A 9,791-nucleotide genomic window follows, 5' to 3' on the forward strand; every position below is an offset into this window, starting at 1 on the left:
GGCAAAACTAGCTAATAAAAAAACAGAAAATTTTGGTAGACAATAACTTCTACAGAATCAAAAATGGTAATTAATATTTCCTTTAAAACAGTCACAAAGGCAGATGACTTAATATATATCTTCTAACAAACTTCAAAGAAACAAATAATCCTTATTTTAAACAACTTTTTTTTTCTCCAGAAAAAAAAAATTAAAGATAGAAAACCTGTAGAGTACTTATTTATTTGTCTTTTAATTCAATACCCGGTAAGAGTAGTACAAAATAAGAAATTACATGCCTCCAAATTAAAATGTTATTATTTTTTATGATTAAAAATTATATATTATTTAACATTATATGAATCTCTTAATTAAAAAGCTAAATTAATTCAACTGTGTATTAGAAATATAATCCATCATGATCAAATAGGATTTATTTTAGAGTTAAAAACGATTCAATATAAGAAAATAAATCGTCATAGGGCTTAAAGAAAAATCATTGATCATTTCAATAGATGCAGAAAATGCCTTTGAAGTAAAATCTTTTGTAAAGCTAGAAAAAACAAGCATGTCTTTACACAGACTATGTAATAAAACACTCACCACCGTTATACTCAGTGACAAACATGAGATATATTCCTTTTTAGTTCTGGGCCAGAGTAACTGGCCTAGAATGTTTTGATCCATAGTCAGGTGCATTATTCATTGCACCACTGTCCTCTCAAGAGAAATATGCCCAATAGCGAGTGTATAAAATATAAAATGTGCCTAGGGAGCAAATCTATTACGAGCAGAGTACTGGAGATTCTGGCTAATGTAATAAGACAAGAGAAAGAAGTAAGAAGCACGTGTATCAACAAAAAGAAAAAAACAGTCATTATCTGTTAAGTAATCATTCTGTGAGAATAAGCAGAGAAGCTATAGAACTGATGAGTGTTTAGAAATTTGAAAAACACATGATCAAAATAGAAGTCCCTCCTTCTGAGTCTTTTGATTATTCCTCCTTTCCTCCCAGATTTGGTAATGTTGGAGCGTGTCCAAATTAATTCTTGTTTCTTTCTTCTTTAAACATTCTGGAAATCTCATACAGCCTCTTGGTTCAAGATACTATCTTTGTGTTGATGGTTTCCAAATTGAATCTCCATCCCCATACTTATCTCCCAAAGAGCAGATTTGTATTTCCAACTACCAACTCTACATTTCCACTTGATGTTTGGGAGTTATCCCAAACTCAGGATGTCCAAAACTTAACTCTGAGATTTCTGCCCTAAACCTGCTGTGCAAGCAACTCTTCCCATCTTGGTTAACGGTGATTGCATCTTCGAAGTTGCTCAGGTAAAAATCTTTGGAACTCTCATAGTCTCCTTTTCCTCTCACAGTCCATATCCAATCCATCTATATAACCTATTATCTCATCTTTCAAGGTCTCTTTAAAATATATTCAGAATCTGATCACTTTGAGCCACCTCCACTGCTCTGGCCCTGACCCAGGTAACACCACATGTCCCTGGAATTAATAACATAGCCTCCAAACAGGTTTTCCTTTTATCCATTCACAGTGCCTTCTTCTCATTGCAGCAGTGATCACTTATCCTTACAAATTAACTCCCCCTTTACCAGCATGGCTCCCAAGGCCTTGATGAAGGGAAAATCCATGCCCTCTTAAAGGGACATATTTCAAGATCAGATAGTTGTTCATACATACTAAACTCACTTTAACATTCATATAACCCAAAGTTTAGAAAAGCGTTTAGAAATTTGTTTAGAGTCCCAAAGTATTAGGACTCTTTCCTTACACTGACTAGGTAACTCCGGTATCTCTACTTTACTTACAGTGGGCTGACATTGAATTGAGACTTCCGTCAGCCAGCTGAGTAAACAATTGGAAAGAGATACAGCTGCCCAGCACACAGAATCCAGAATCTCCAAAGACTTCACCCATATTAATAAATTTCCTGATTCTCCTTCCTTGGATAAATATCCTACGAATCCATAAGCACATAAAGGCTCCAGATTTTTGTTGATATAAATGAACAAAGTCCTGCAATTATTATTTTCATACAGCTTAACTTCCTAGGGTGTGTTGAGATCTGGCTTCAGTCATAAGTCTGGAAACAATGAAGGCCTTGTAGAGGTGGGGCACACGAGGAGAACTGGCTTGATATCACAAGGTACTTGAAAAGGGTATGATGTCTGCAGGAGAGGGAGGGAATAGACTCATCAAAAGAGAAATAAGAGGTCCTCCAGGTGACAATGGAAATTCAGGTGGGACTGAGGGGTTGGGATGCTCTGATTATTCCAAATCTTACCTTAAGTTCCAAAACAATCCTTTGGCTCCTACTGTTTCCCCCCAGAATGCCCTGGCATTCACTGTAAGAGATCTGCCATGGCTGTGAGTCCAACTGACACTGTAATTTGATGACCAGCAAGATGAAAATGTGCATTGTTATTTGGAATTTTATCAGCCTTTCAGTAGCGTTTGTAAGGAAATTTATTGGCTTGGTCTTAGACATTCCCTGGGGATTGGTCTGCTTCTTGAGTTGAGAATTTGGGGATTTGCGCTGTCTACTCTTGCTCTTTGATCTGGCCTGTGCTATCGGAAGCAGTTACTCTACCTCAAGTTGAAATGCTTTACGTCTTTCATATTCTTCTATGATGGTAGCAGTAGCTTCCTTGGAACGCTTACTTGAAACAAGCACCTCACTCCGGGTGATAATGTAATTGGTGGTTTTATCTCAGCATGCCATGTGCTACAACATTCCCTTCCGTGACTAACAACGAGATTTTTGTGGTCCTTCAACCTCAACTGAGCTTCTCCATCTCCCCAAAACACCCTAATCCCCCCATCTCCTCCACTCTTCCTCTGTGGGATGTTTCTTTAGCCCCGCTTCTGGTACTAGTTTATATATTAGGCAGAGTTCTTGTTACAAGCAAGAGAAAAAGAATCTGGCTCATTTACATGAAATATTCATTACTGGTGTCATATCAGATACCTGTGGAAACTGAAAAATCAACCTTAGAAAATTGACATGAACTAAGGAAGGACTCAAAGCCAAGATCACACCACATGAATAGTTTGGCGAGAATGGTAATCTTGGGCACTAGATGGAATATCTCTAGATTTGCTCTTATTGTTCATTTAATGTCATTATCCCCTCGTTTTGGTCACCAAAAAAGAAGGGAAAAGTTGCTCTCTCTGCTCAGTTTCTGAAGAGTATTGATGGACCCTGCTTCCAGCATGATTCATACATCCTCCAAATACCTACTGGGGGAGTGAGTGACAGTTATGACCATTATGTGGTCATTCAGTACTATACTGTGCCCATGTGTCTCTGGAATAAAACTTATTCACAGGTAAGTACTCTCAGTTTATCTACCTCCTCTTTGAGACAGTTTTGCTTTTACCTCCTAGTTTCCTGGAGATTTGCTGTGATAGGCTAACAGCTGAAGCAGAGAATTGAAGGGAGCCAAGAGAGTAAATTGGTTTATTAAAGATTTAAAGAACTGATACGGGACAGGGAGAGAGGAAGAAGCGAGGAGAGTCAGAACGGGCTGCTGACATTGTTTTCTTTGGGAAGAGAGAGACAGAGACAGAGACAGAGAAAGAGTTTGGATAATTGGATATTGGATATTGGGGGAAAGAAAAAGAGGGAGACAGAGTTACCATAACAAGAAAACTTTTGATGAAAGGAATCTTAGGTTGTTTAGGATGTAATTCCTCCTGTTCAAGAGACTGAGTAAAGGCAAAGTTATTTTTTCTGTTTTTCTATTTTTAGAGTTGTAGCTATGTACCTTTTTGATGAGATACCAATAGGCACAGTTTTATTAAGATAAATATTTAAATAATCCTCTTTGTCCTATTTTATGCATTTTGAGTTGATTCCTACTTGATCTGAAATTCGATTCTTTTTATAGAAGGCATGTGTTCTTGTAGTCTATTGACAGTTCCGTGTACTTTTCTCATGGATGTCTCTTTTTCAGAGGGCTGCCATTACCCTGGACTTTCAGGGCGCTGTTCAATTTCTACTGCAATATACTACTTCTTAATGCCGTGCTGTTTTGTTTCACTTTGCTCAATCTCAAATGGACAGAAGTCTATCCACCCTCTAGACAAAGACGAAACATACTACAACTGCTGTCTGATTTGATGACATTATAAACTAAGAGAGGTCTTGAAAAATTACAATCTTGCTCTGCAATGTTTCCACCAACCCCATCCAGAGAGTGTTCCTTACATGGACTATAGACCTTGCATGCAGTAAACTACAGTCAATTACTATTTTATTCCTCTGTGTTTTGACCATTGCTTTTGCCAAATGTTTCTGGGAAGAGAAGCATGGAGGCAGAAGAGGTATCATCTGAATAATGGAAAGTATTTGAAGTTTTTTAGTTGGTATAGACCTCAAAGTGCAGGCAGTGGTAGATCCATGAACGGTCTTTCTATGGTTTTTTTCCCAATCCAAAGAGTTCACTGTATTTCAAGTGAAAAGCACTGTGGGCTTCCAATCTTACTGATCAATCCAGTTCTTGTGAGTTTATGGTTAATTGAAAAATGGTCATGATTCTAACAGTAGTTCGATTGTGTTTCTTCATTTTTGATGTTCTGAATTCTCTGTGTCATCATATGCAATTTAGTGGTTCTTTACAAGAGACAGCACTGGATCCTCTGGGACAGATATGCTTTAAAATGGACTCCTTGATGATTTATTTACACATCTCCCTTTCCCCAGAAGAGAAAATGCCCCTGGCAGGGACCTTGTCCAATTTTCCCCTGTGTTTCCAGCACCTGTAATGGTACATGGCACACAGAACATGGCTGATAAATGTTTTAGTGTACGCCTAAAGTATCCACCAGCAAATTTCTGAACAGACTTTTTCTTCTCCTTTTCCTCCTTTCCCAGTGACTCGCCCCACTGCTGCCTCACTTTGGTTCTTATCTCTCAAAGGGCACAGCTCTGATAGGGTACCAAACGCCTTCCTCATTGCCAGATCCAGGACTCTCTTCTCAGTCCTCACACACACGAGGTTGTTGTGATGACCGAATTTGATGATGACCATTTTCTCCTCCTTCCAATGACCTTCCTTTGGTTTCCGACACCGCTTTCCCCTGGTTGACGCTTTACCTTCTCCTTCTTCCCCAAAGCTATCCCCTCTGCTCAATCGCTTAAACTTAGGGTTTCTCAGGATTTCATGCTTGGTCCTCTGACCCTTCTGCTTGCCTTCTTTCTGTCCAATACTCTTTCCCCAAGTGTTTTCATCACTTCAGCTCTTCTCTAAGAGGGATCCCAGTGGACCCTAATGATCCTTCAAATCCTGATGGGGAGCTCTGCATCTGTCCCTCACCCCATACCTGTATTTCTCACTTTTTTAAAACCCTGGATGCTTCATTGGAACTGCACCCTCAATATGTCCCAAACAAAATGTATAACTCTTCCTGCCATCCCCTCAATTTTCCAGAGCTCCCTTTCCTTAGATGTTTAATGACCAGTTAGTTAATGGCATTTCTAAATCCCCATAGGTTTCTGAACTAAAAATTGAGATTATCCTTAGTCCTCCTTTCCCCTTCTACTCCCATTCCCACATTCACTTTCTTACTGAACCTGGTCAAATATACCAAAATTTTCTCAGATGTGCTCCCTGCTTTCCATCCCAACAACTGCAGTTTGCATTCAAACGCACATCTTTTCTATTTCTGTATAATCCATCGCTCTCTCAATCATGTCCACTTTCTATGCCTTCCAAACCATCATTCTGATCACAATGTACGTTTTCCTACAGCAAATAGTCCCAAACCTCTAGCACGGCATCTAGAGCTCCTTATAATGCCTTCTAGTGTATCTTTCCAACCAACTGGCTCCTTCTACCCTGTTGGTTTCCAGCCTCATCCTTGTCTGATCATTCTGTGGTCTTCACATCCCTGGGGCTTGGGCAATCCTGTTTTCTCCACCTAAAATGCCTTGTCCTTCCTCCTCTCTCCCCTCTACCCACTGGCATACCCAATCTGAAATTATTCTATAACCTCGGCCCTGGACTATACTCATAATTCATGACTCACCACATCTCACTATCTTTTTTTAAAAGTTGTTGACTAAGATTTCAACATGAGTCTGCATTTCCAGCACTGTATTGCAACATGTGTCATCCTGTGGCTCTCCCTGAAATTCTGTGGGTACATGAGAAAGTGAAGGAAACATTCTCAAGATTCCAACACAGTTGAATTTTTAGAACAATATTTGCCACAGCTCTCTACACCTTAATTTGCTGGCTGGACGTCCTTTCAAGAAATGGGTAGAGAAGAAAACACTGTTTTTTTTTTTTAAAGAGCATCTTCTTAGCAGGGGCTTTACATCCGCACAGGTTGTCAGAGACATCTTTGGTCCAGGACAAGCCACAAACCACAGATCCAAAGGATAAAATCATTTCCTGGCCCAAGCCTCACCCTGAGAAGAAACAAAAAAATTTCTTTTTAACTTCCCTCTCTTCCCAGTGGGTGGAGTGTGCTGGGAGGGTTCCTGGAGTAAAGCACCCCCTACCAGATCCTAAACCTTCTCCTTCACTCTCTTCTGACCCCTCTCCCGCTTCACAGCGTCCACAGCAGTTTGACAAGGTCACATATTCGTCCGTTTTAAAGAGCACAGATTATTCTGCCACAGATTGAGGGAACTACAGGATATCAATCAAGTCCAAAATCAGTAAATAACTATAACCCCCTTTGTGTCAGTGAACGGTTATTTTGTTGTTTGTTTTCTGGGGTTTTTTTGAATTTTATTTTATTTTTTTATACAGCAGGTTATTATTAGTTGTCCATTTTATACATATTAGTGTCTACCTGTCAAAGCAAATCTCCCAATTCATCACACCACCACCCCCGCCGCTTTCCCCCCTTGGTGTCCATACGTTTGTTCTCTACATCTGTGTCTCTATTTCTGCCCTGCAAACCGGTTCATCTTTCCAATTTCTTTCCTTTTATTTATTTTTCTTCTCTGATTGCCATGGCTAGGACTTCCAAAACTACGTTGAATAACAGTGGCAAGAGTGGACAACCTTGTCTTGTTCCTGATCTTAGAGGAAATGGTTTCAGTTTTTCACCATTGAGAACAATGTTGTCTGTGGGTTTGTCATATATGGCCTTTATTATGTTGAGATAAGTTCCCTTTATGCCTACTTTCTGGAGAGTTTTTATCATAAATGGGTGTTGAATTTTGTCAAAAGCTTTTTCTGCATCTATTGAGATGGTCATATGGTTTTCCTCCTTCAATTTTTTAATATGGTGTATCACATTGATTGATTTGCATATATTGAAGAATCCTTGCATTCCTGGGATAAACCCCACTTGATCATGGTGTATGATCCTTTTAATGTGTTGTTGGATTCTGTTTGCTAGTATTTTGTCGAGGATTTTTGCATCTATATTCACCAGTGATATTGGTCTGTAATTTTCTTTTTTTGTAGTATCTGTGTCTGGTTTTGGTATCAGGGTGATGGTGGCCTCATAGAATGAGTTTGTGAGTGTTCCTTTCTCTGCAATTTTTTTTTTTTTTTTTTTTTTTTTTTTTGCGGTACACAGGCCTCTCACTGTTGTGGCCTCTCCCGCTGCGGAACACAGGCTCCGGACGCACAGGCTCAGCGGCCATGGCCCACGGGCCCAGCTGCTCCACAGCATGTGGGATCCTCCCAGACTGGGGCACGAACCCATGTCCCCTGCATAGGCAGGCAGACTCTCAACCACTGCGCCACCAGGGAAGCCCTCTCTGCAATTTTTTGGAAGAGTTTGAGAAGGATGGGTGTTAGCTCTTCTCTAAATGTGTGATAGAATTCACCTGTGAAGCCATCTGGTCCTGGACTTTTGTTTGTTGGAAGATTTTTAACCACAGTTTCAATTTCATTACTTGTGATTGGTCTGTTCATATTCTCTATTTCTTCCTGGTTCAGTCTTGGAAGATTATACCTTTCAAAGAATTTGTCCATTTCTTCCAGGTTGTCCATTTTATTGGCATAGAGTTGCTTGTAGTAGCCTCTTAGGATGCTTTATATTTCTGCAGTGTCTGTTGTAATCTCTCCTTTTTCATTTCTAATTTTATTGATTTGAGTCCTATCCCTCTTTTTCTTGATGAGTCTGGTTAATCAATTTTGTTTATCTTCTCAAAAAAAAAACAGCTTTTAGTTTTATTGATCTTTGCTATTGTTTTCTTTGTTTATATTTCATTTATTTCTGCTCTGATCTTTATGATTTCTTTCCTTCTACTAACTTTGGGTTTTGTTTGTTCTTCTTTCTCTAGCTCCTTTAGGTGTAAGGTTAGATTCTTTATTTGAGATTTTTCTTGTTTCTTGAGGTAGGCTTGTATAGCTATAAACTTCCCTCTTAGAACTGCTTCTGCTGCATCCCATAGGTTTTGGATCGTTGTGTTTTCATTGTCATTTGTCTCTAGGTATTTTTTGATTTCCTCTTTGATTTCTTCAGTGATCTCTTGGTTATTTAGTACCGTATTGTTTAGCCTCCATGTGTTTGTGTTTTTTACATTTTTTTTCCCTGTAATTGATTTCTAATCTCATAGCGTTGTGGTCAGAAAAGATGTTTCATATGATTTCAGTTTTCTTGAATTTACTGAGGCTTGATTTGTGACCCAAGATGTGATCTATCCTGGAGAATGTTCCATGCACTTGAGAAGAAAGTGTAATCTGCTGTTTTGGGATGGAATGTCCTATAAATATCGTTTAAATCTATCTGGTCTATTGTGTCATTTAAAGCTTGTGTTTCCTTATTAATTTTCTGTGTGGATGATCTGTTCATTGGTGTAAGTGAGGTGTTAACGTCCCCCACTATTACTGTGTTACTGTCGATTTCCTCTTTTATAGCTGTTAGCAGTTGCCTTATGTATTGAGGTGCTCCTATGTTGGGTGCATATGTATTTATAATTGTTATATTTTCTTCTTGGATTGATCTCTTGATCATTATGTCATGTCCTTCCTTGTCTCTTGTAAAATTGTTTATTTTAAAGTCTATTTTATCTGATATGAGCATTGTTACTCCAGATTTCTTTTGATTTCCATTTGCGTGGAATATCTCTATCCATCCCCTCACTTTCAGTCTGTATGTGTGCCTAGGTCTGAAGTGGGTCTCTTGTAGACAGCACATATATATATCTTGTTTTTGTATCCATTCAGTGAGCCTGTGTCTTTTGGTTGGAGCGTTTAATCTCACATTTAAGGTAATTATCGATATATATGTTCCTATTACCATTTTCTTAATTGTTATGGGTTTGTTTTTGTAGGTCCTTGTCTTCTCTTGTGTTTCCCACTTAGAGAAGTTCCTTTAGCATTTACTGTAGAGCTGGTTTGGTGGTGCTGAATTCTCTTAGCTTTTCCTTGTCTGTAAAGCTTTTGATTTCTCCATCGAATCTGAATGAGATCCTTGCCAGGTAGAGTAATCTTGGTTGTAGGTTCTTCCTTTTCATCACTTTAAATATATCGTGTCACTCACTTCTGGCTTTCAGAGTTTCTGCTGAAAAATCAGCTGTTAACCTTATGGGAGTTCCCTTGTATGTTATTTGTTGTTTTTCCCTTGTTGCTTTCAACAATTTTTCTTTGTCTTTAATTTTTGTCAATTTGATTACTATGTGTCTCAGCGTGTTTTACCTTGGGTTTATCCTGCCTGGGACTCTCTGCACTTCCTGGATTTGGGTGGCTATTTCCTTTCCCATGTTAGGGAAGTTTTCGACTATAATCTCTTCAAATATTTTCTCGGGTCCTTTCTCTCTCTCTTCTCCTTCTGGGACCCCTATAATGTGAATGTTGTTGCATTTAATGTTGTC

This window comes from Tursiops truncatus, chromosome 21 (assembly GCF_011762595.2).
Source record: "Tursiops truncatus isolate mTurTru1 chromosome 21, mTurTru1.mat.Y, whole genome shotgun sequence".
NCBI classification, from domain to species: domain Eukaryota; kingdom Metazoa; phylum Chordata; class Mammalia; order Artiodactyla; family Delphinidae; genus Tursiops; species Tursiops truncatus.